Here is a 9,585-nt window from a genome sequence, read left to right as displayed (position 1 = left end):
TTTTGACATATTATACATACATGAAGTATAACTTCCCATTCTTGTGGTTGTACATGATGGTGAGTTTCACTGGTGGTATATTCACATATGAATATAGGAAAGTTATGTCCAATGCATTCTACTGTCTTTCCTATTCCTAGTCCCCTCTCTTCCCTTCATTTCCCTTTGTCTAATCCAGTGAGCTTCTATTCTCCATGCCCCCACCCCCTTATTGTGTGTTAGCATTCACATATCAGAGAGAACATTCAGCCTTTGGTTTTTTGGGTTGGTTTTTTTCACTTAGCATGATAGTCTCCAGTTCTATCCATTTACAGCAAATGCCATAATTTCATTTTTTCTTAGAGCTGAGCAATATTCATTTTGTATATACACAATATTCTCTTTACCCATTCATCTGTTAAAGGGCACCTAGGTTGGTTCCATAGTTTAGCTATTGTGAATTGACCTGCTATAAAAATTGATGTGGCCTTGTCACTATAGTATGCTAACTCTAAGTCCTTTTGGTATGTGCCACCATTTGTTTCCATTTCAAGTTTTCTGAGCAATCTCCATACTGCTTTCCAGAGTGCTTCACCAATTTGTAACCCCACCAGCAATGTATGAGTGTACCTTTCCTTCCACATCCTCACCAACATTTATTGTTACATGTATTCTTGATAATTGCCATTCTGGTTAGAGTGAGGTGAAATACTAGTGTAGTTTTAATTTGCTTTTCTCTAATTGCTAGAGATGTTGAACGTTTTTTCACGTATTTGCTGACCAGTTGTATTTCTTCTTCTGTGAACTATCTGTTAGTTACTTTGCCCATTTATTGATTGGATTATTTGGGGTTTTTTTTGGTGTGTGTTAAGGTTTTTGAGTTCTTTGTATATCCTGGAGATTAATGCTGTATCTGAGGTACAGGTGACAAAGATTGTCTCCCATTCTGTAGGCTCTCTATTCACGCTCTTGATTGTTTACTTTGCTGTGAAGAAGCTTTTTAGCTTGAACCCATCCCATTTATTGATTCTTTTTAAAAAAATATTTTATTAGTTGTTTATGGGCTTTTATTTAATTTATTTGTATGTGATGCTGATAATTGAGCCCAGTGCCTCATGCATGCTAGGCAAGTGCTCTACCACTGAGCTACAACCCCAGACCCCATTTATTGATTCTTAATTTCACTTCTTGTGCTTTAGGAGTCTTGTTGAGGAATTTGCTTCCTAAATTGATGTGATGGAGATTTGACCTACTTTTTCATCTAGTAGACACAGGGTCTCTGGTTTAATGCCTAGGTCTTGAATTCACTTTGGCTTAAGTTTTTTGCAGGATGAGAGATAGGGGTTCAATTTCATTTTGCTACATATGGATTTCCTGTTTTGGGAAAAATATTTTGAAATCACATTTGATAAAGGTCTTGTATCTCAAATATGTAACAAACTCTCAAAACTCAATAAGGACTCAAACAACCCAATGAAAAATGGGTAGAAAATTTGAACCCTTCTCCAAAAGCTTATACGGATGGCAAACATTCATATGAATAAGAGCTCAATGTCATTAGTCATCAAGGAAACACAAATCAAAACCACATTGATGTAGGTATATTATCCTTAGGTAATTATACAAAACTTTTTTAAATGCAAAGAATGTATGGCAACAAAAGGCATATCAGTGACTGCAAGGAGGGGAATATGAAAGGAATTATGATGGACAAAAGAAAACTTTTGTAAGCGATGGATCTATTCAGAATCTTTACTGTGGCAATTGTTTCCTGAAGTATATACGTGTCAAACCTTATCAAATTTACAAGTTGAATATCCCTTAATAAAGCTGTTTTTTAAAAATTACATTTTCTCAAGGAAAAAAAACTTTTGAAAAGATAGATAAAAGATTGAGGAGGGAGAGTTTTTCATCAGTGAAATTGAGAAATGACAGAGTCTGGTGTTGATAAAAATGAAGTTTAAATTTATTTTATTACTACTTAGAAATCCCATTGCTGCCTCCAGGAAGATGTACTTCTACCATTCTTCTTGGTAAATACAACTTAACAGACTGGACATTGTATATTAAATACACATAAGAAGATTGAATAATAGAAAGAAACCAAATGGTCTTTTGACCTGAGGACCTGAGGAATTATATGGTGGTGGATACTCTGATTTTTCTTTTTGCATCATATATCTCATGCGTGGAGATTAAGAAATAGAAACTTGGAAATGTCAATAGGACCAGAAAGAAAAAATTCTCCCCCAAACATTCTCACTCCTTCCAAAGGACCTGGAAAGGAACAACCCAGTAAAGTATAAAACTTTTAGACACTAATTTAGCTACTCTAGCCAAATACCACAGAAAAATGCAGTTCTGTTACCAATGAGATGTTCATTTGGAGTCCAGGTTCTTGATGTCCCCAGTCTGTAAATTCGAACAAGTACACTCAGTAAAGTGGAGTGGACAAGAGCCAGAGAAAGAGGCTCCAGGCACTTATCATGAGGGATTGTCTTGTATGTTGAGTTGTGAGGTGTTCTCCCTCCCCCTCACAGACCTGATTGAAGATCCTGCTTCATTTTTTCCATTGGATACTTTTGATATCTAATTAGAATACTGCCCACTTTGCTCCCACTTGTTACTATATGATACCTAAATAGAATACCGAACCTGTGGTGGGAGTTGCCATGGTAATGGGACTTATCCTAAACAAGGACATAATGACTCAAATTCCATCTTTTACCCCAGACATTATCTTGTACTCTGCCTCCACCATCTTGATATCCCTGAACTCTTACCTAACAGTTCCACCTGAACCAGTTAGAAAAACCAAGTAATGAGCCTAGATTTCTAACCTCACCAGATTATATTAAGATATCTGAACTCCCACCCCACTGTACCCCACCAAGAGTGGTGCCAGTGAAGACTCAGTAGGGACAGGAATTTTATTCCCCACCATTTGGTAATGAGTCACCCAATTGCTACTTTATCCTCTACCAAACTATCCATGGTGACCATCTGGGGGAGTGTTGACTTTAACCATCACCCAGAAATAATGAGGCATCGCCTCCCTCCAGAGGTTGGTATTTTGAAAGCAGCAAGAGAAAAATGAAACCTTATTTATAAGCAAATAACAATTTGAATAACAGAAGATTTCTTATCAGAATACATGGAGGCCAGAAAAGTGGCACAAGATCTTCGAGTACAGAAAATGTTTTAAATACACCAATTAAAAAAACAGAGAGTGGAAGAGCAGATTTAAAAAGTGATCCAAATACATGGTGTCTGCAAAAAACTCACTTCAAATATAATGATACAATCAAATTGAAAGTAAATGTGAATATTCATAGCACTTTTATTTGTAATAGTAAAATATTAGAAATAACCAAATTGCCTTTCAATAGTTGAAAGGTTAAAGCACCTTTGGTGTCATCTATACCTGGAATGTTACTCAGCAATAAAAACAAACTATTGATACGTACAGGAACTTATATGGGTCTCAAGGGCATATACTGATAGAAAAAACTTCCAATCTCAAAGATCTCATGCTGTATGATTTTATGTATACAGTATTCTTGAAATAACAAAGCTATTGAGATGGAGAAGAGACAGCTGGTTTCTAAGGGTTGAGGATTGTGTAGGGAGAGGGGTGAGTATTATTATAATGGAGTAGCACAAGGGAATTATATGGAGATGGAATAGTTCTTTATCTTGATTGTGGTTGTGGAAACACAAGTCTACACTTCTGATAAATTGATAGAACTACATAAATACAATATCAGTTTTCTGGGTGAAATCAGATACAGGGTACTTAAAACCTATATTTGTAGGTTACCTTCTACTACCATCATAGCTTCCTTGAATCTAGAATTATTTCAACATCTGAACAACTCTCATTACGATAATAACTAAAGTCAAATCTTCTTATATGCATCACCCATTGGAATTGAAGTATAGAATTCACAGGAACTATAAATGAAATGACAATGGAAATCCTGGAAAGTGAGAGTGTATCAAAGACAGCTTTCATCCTTGGGTTTTCAAATAGATGGATGAATAGGAATTTGCTTGCCATGGCCTTTGTATTGAGTAGAGGGAAAAATAGCACTCTGAAAAAATTATAATATTAAATCATTTGTAAATTATATATTTTTGACACACTTTATGTACCCAGATATATAAAGATCTCATGCAATTCAAAAGCGTAAGGACAGATATTCCAAATACAAATGGGCAGAAGACTTTAATAGATATTTTTTCAAAGAAGATATGTGAAAGGCCAATAACCACAATTAAAGAAGCTTATTATTGTTAATTGTTATGGTTTAGATCTCAAAAAGTCTCCAAAAAGTCATAAGTTGAAGGTTTGGTTGCTAGCCTGTCATGCTATTGAGATGTGGTTGAACCTATAGGAAGTGGGGCCTAATGGAAGGAAGTAAGGTTATTGGGGTTGCACCTTTTAAAGATATATTGGGACCCCAGCCTCTTTTTCTTTTACTTTGCTTCCTGGACACCATGAGGTGAGCAACTTTGCTCCACCACAAACTCCCTGCCATTATGTTATGCCTTACCAAAGGCATAAAAGCTACAGAATCAGCCAGCAGGAACTGAAACCTCTGAAAGTGAGAATCAGAAAAACTTTTGCCCATTGCCAGTTTTTTAAAATCTTGGGTGTTTTGACACAGCAATGAAAAGCTGACTAACATATATTAGTTATTTAGGAAATACAAATCAAAAGCACAGTGAGGTACCACTTCATATCCACTAGTGTGGCTAGAGTCTAAAAGACAGATAATAACAAGTGTCAGTGAGAATGTGGAGAGATTGGAGCCATCATACATTGCAGGTGGGATTGTAAAATGGTGTCACTTTGAAAAATACTTTGGCAGATCTTTAGAAGGTTAAACATTGAGTGAACATTTGATCCAGCAATTCCATTCCTAGGTATAGACCCAAGAGAAATGAAAACATATGTCCATAGAAAAACTTTTACATGTGATTATAGCAGCATGATTCACAAGGTGCAAAAGGTAGAAATAATCTAAATGGGTACACCAGTGGATGAGTAGATAAACAGAATGTGGTACATCAATACAATGGAACATTATATAGTCTTAAAAAGTATGATACATGCTATAACATGGATGAACCTTTAAAATGTTATAGAAAGTAAAAGAAGTCATTCACAAAATATCACACACTGCATGATTCAATTTATATGAAAGGTTCAGAATAGGAACAATTAAAGAAACAGAAAGTAGACTAGTGATTGTCCAAGGAGCTTACAATTTTTCATTCAATTCTTCCTTCTTCTTCCCCTTCTATCAAAAGCACACCTTTTCTTCTCACTTACTTACTTCAAGGTTCTGTACTGAAAGTTTTTCTTCTTTCCTTCCTTCCTTCAGAAAAGTAGGGCTACTATTTTCTCAGATGGCAATTTCAAACTGGTTCTTTATAGTCGACGGTAATCAAGACCAGACTTTTCTTTCAATCCACCATGATTCCTTATAGTGTCAGACTTATACTCTAGGGATCACTTCATGAGAAGTCCCAAAATGTGAGACTCACAGATCTGGGAGGGGATTAACACAGGCATTGATTGGGGGTAGGTTGGACTAATCACCATTCCATACAGGACTGAGGGTCTTGATTTCTTACTTTCCTTTCCTCCTCTCTTCAGTGCCACTGAGATTCTTAACATTCAAAGTGGGAAATATGTATTTAAATCTTTCTGTCTAATACTTGGACTAAGGACTGCTATTTTTTTCTCCTTTATAGTCTATCTTATAATTCTAGCCCTTATTTCTGATTATTTGTAGGGTGATTTGTGCCTAGCTGTTGGAATGAGGGAGAGAAGAGACCTTCTGGAGTAAGCAATGTGGGTAGAGGGAATGAAGAAATTCATATATGAATGCCTAAATCTTATCTTGCCATAGTATAGAGATAGTCCCAAGGAGGAAATTGGATCTGAAGCAAGGGTGTGTGCTCTGTGAGATGATATTGCTCCAACAACAGCATTTCCCACAGCTTAGGGTGTGTGGCATTTTCAGGGAACTAGGTCAGTTCTGATTTGTGTACTCTATTTGTCTTAGATCTTCTCTGTTCCTTTTTCAGCACCTGCATAACACTACTAAATCTGATCTCTGCATTTGAAATAAAATCACAGTGGAGATGAACAACTCCAGACACTCACTCTTACAGACAAAGAGATTGCTTTTCTTTTCTTTTCTTCTTTTATATAGCTGCCTATTTGAGCAGTCTTGATGGATAGCCTAAAGATCAGGTCTAATTTTTCCTCCTCTTTTCTTTTCCCACATTTTTCTTCCAACAATTTTATTTGGAGTTTTACCGGAGTGCAGAGACGAAGGAAGCAGTGGACTTCTAGAGAGAGGAGAAATGCTCTATTTTATACAGAAGGCAAGTGATTCTGGGTTGTTCCATTGGGAGCAAGGTACAGTCTTGAGAGGATAGAGCCATGAAGAACCAGGCAGCAGGGTCATTTCCCAGAGTTGTGTGGGAGTGCACATGGGAGAAGACCAGGGGAAGAACATTATAATGTGAGAAAGTGCTGAGACTTCACAAAAGGTTGGTACTTACACAGAGTTGGCTCTCAGGGAACCACAAGCAATCCCCAAATTGGGTATGATTCACATCATTATCTTCTTTCTTTTCTTAGTCAGCCAATGATTTTTGTTAATTTAAAAAAAAGTTTGACAGACTTCTTTAGGCCTGCTTCTAGTACTATGACCACAGATCCTTCTTTGGGTTGCCTGAAAGAAATTATGAAATGATGAGAATGAAGTGAGTTGCCAGATCGAGGTCTGCTTCAGATTGGGAGAAGTGGGAATGGTGGGGACTCTAGATGAATTCAGACTATATATATATATATATATATATATATATATATATATATATATATAAAATATATATATATTAGTATATAGTATATATAATATATATTAGTATATAGTATATATATAATATATATGTTATATATAGTATATATATTAGTATATATAGTATACATATATTAGTATATATATATATATTAGTGTGTATATATATATATATATATATATATATATATATATATATTAGTCTTCTAGCACTGCTATAACAAAGTAGCAGATTTGGTGGCTTAAACAATGGAAACTCATTTCCTCACTGTTCTGGAGGCTCCAAGTCCTAGATCAAGGTGTTAATATGGTTTGTTTCTTCTGAGGAACCAAAATGGCAGCCAAATGTTGATAAGCCTAGTAATTGTAGTCTGTGGTATAAACCCCTGTATACTGGAGAGCTAAACAGAGCAATAATGGGGGAGGAATCTGGAGGCAAACAGACCCAGGAGTGGCTAACTACATAAATGGACTGAGTAAGACAAATCATATCTAAACCTATACACAAATGTGTTTAATAAAGTCAAAACACACAACATAAAGAAATGTTGCTCTTAAGGCACAAAATATATATCCATAAATTCATATTAATACAAATAAGTTACTGAATAAATAATAGGGGAGAATATACAAGTCTCCTGGGCAGAAGAATTGCAAATCATTTATGTAGTGATTTTCTACTCTTTACCTGGTAGTTGTGCACAGTGACTTTCTTCCAAAGTTATCAGTGTGGAAGAGCAAAGAAAAGAGTAACTTTGCAGGAGAGAAGCTTGAAAAATACTACTTCAGCCATGTGCTTAAGACTACCATCAACAGTAGTAAGTCATTGTTGATAGTATGTGTTCTTGATATGATGTCATGAATGTAGCAATTTACCTCTATGGTTTTCCCCTCCCTAGGCCCATATTCCCAGTATACTCATGATAAAAATCACTTGAAAAATTACAAGAGGAGGCATCCTACAATGTATCTGACTCTTCAAAACTCTTTAAGTCATCAAAAACAAGTAATCCCTAAGAAACTGTAACAGCCAAGAGAATCCTAAGGAGACATGATGGCTAAATGTTGTGCAGAATCCTGAAACAAAAAAAGGCAATAAGGTGAACAGAGGAGATGCAAATAAAGTCTGAACTTTTACTGATAACATTTTATCAATATTGGTTCATTAGTTGTGACAAATGTACCATACTAAGATGTTAATAATGAGGGAACTGAAGGTGGGATATAGGGGGACTCTATTATCTTGGCAATTTTTCATAAATCTAAACTATGCTAAAATAAAGTTTATTAAAAATGAAAAAAAGAAAATTTAGCCAAGTAGTTACATAAAAAACATACACATATATATGCCAATCATTGTATTTAAATGGGTGAAAATTGAAAGCTTTATTTCAAAGTTGGGAATTAGACAAAGAATAGACAAAGACTTCTGCTATCACCATTTGTATTCAATATTTTGGTATTAATATCATATGGTGCACTAGTGGGACACATAAAAAACAATAAAAGATAGGGATAAGAGAATGAGAAACAAAATGACAATCATTAGTAGATGACTAGACTGCATGTTAAGAAAATTCAAAAGGACTAAGGTTAAACGATTCAATCAGTAAAGTGTATGTAAACGTTACTGGTTATAACATCCCTATACAGAAAAAAAAGTTTGTTTCTGCAGCAACAAATAATATGAAATGAAAATGAGAGTAAGCAAAACATATAAAAATATAAAATATCTAAAAATAAATATTGAATATCTAAGAATAAATAAAGCCAAAGATTGTTTTAGAACTTTATGGAAAAATACAAGATTTCTGTTTAGATAAATTAATGAACAGGTACAAAATATAAAGTATGATACTATCACAGAAATGAGGATTCAGTTTTGTACATGTTAATTTTCCCTAAGAAAATGTAAAGATTGACTGCAAGCAAATAAAAATTCCCAGAGGCTTTGTGGGTGAATGTGTATATTTATGTGTATGAGTGTATGGAATGTGACCTAATGATAATAAAAAACATGACATGCATTAGGCCAAGCAGAGCCAAACACTTTTGAGATAACAAAGAGTGTAAAAGAAGTTATCCTATCTGATAAGTAAGAATTATTAAAATGCTTTAGCAATTAATTTTGTAGTATGTGTGCAGTTATTGAAAACTAGACCAATGGAACTAAATAGAGTATTGAAACAGACATGCTTATATATGGACATGGACTCTTGATGTATAAAAGATGTTGCAGATGCAGAATAGTAGGGAAAGGAGAATCTTTTTAATAAATGACAGTGAAACAACTGGCTTGCCATATAGGAAACAAAATGCAACTGGAAACCTTGTGCCACACAAATGTCAATTGCAGGGGTATTAAAGACCCACTTTCAAAATTGTTATGAAAATTTCAACTATACATGAAATTATCTAGAATGGTAAAATGAGCTTTCACATACTTCCATCATCTGTAGAACCAGTACTGTGTGTCAAGCAGGGCATGGATAATGCTCTAGGGAAAAGGACTAAAAGAAGTTGGGGACATTGGTCAGTACCAGAAGGATTGCAGAAGATATGAATTGAGGAGGAAGAAAAGAGAGGAAATGGCAGCTCCATCTGCTCCTTGTCCTGACAGAGAAGACCTTGTTTCCTTCATGGGCCTCCATTTTCAAAGAGCAGGGCTTTGCATGTAGAAGTGGCTTGGGAGAAAGCTACCTGACAATGATCAGTTCATTCCACC

The sequence above is a fragment of the Sciurus carolinensis genome, chromosome X (genome assembly GCF_902686445.1).
Source record: "Sciurus carolinensis chromosome X, mSciCar1.2, whole genome shotgun sequence".
In the NCBI taxonomy this organism is placed as follows: Eukaryota; Metazoa; Chordata; class Mammalia; order Rodentia; family Sciuridae; genus Sciurus; species Sciurus carolinensis.
Note: the sequence above shows the minus strand (reverse complement) of the source record.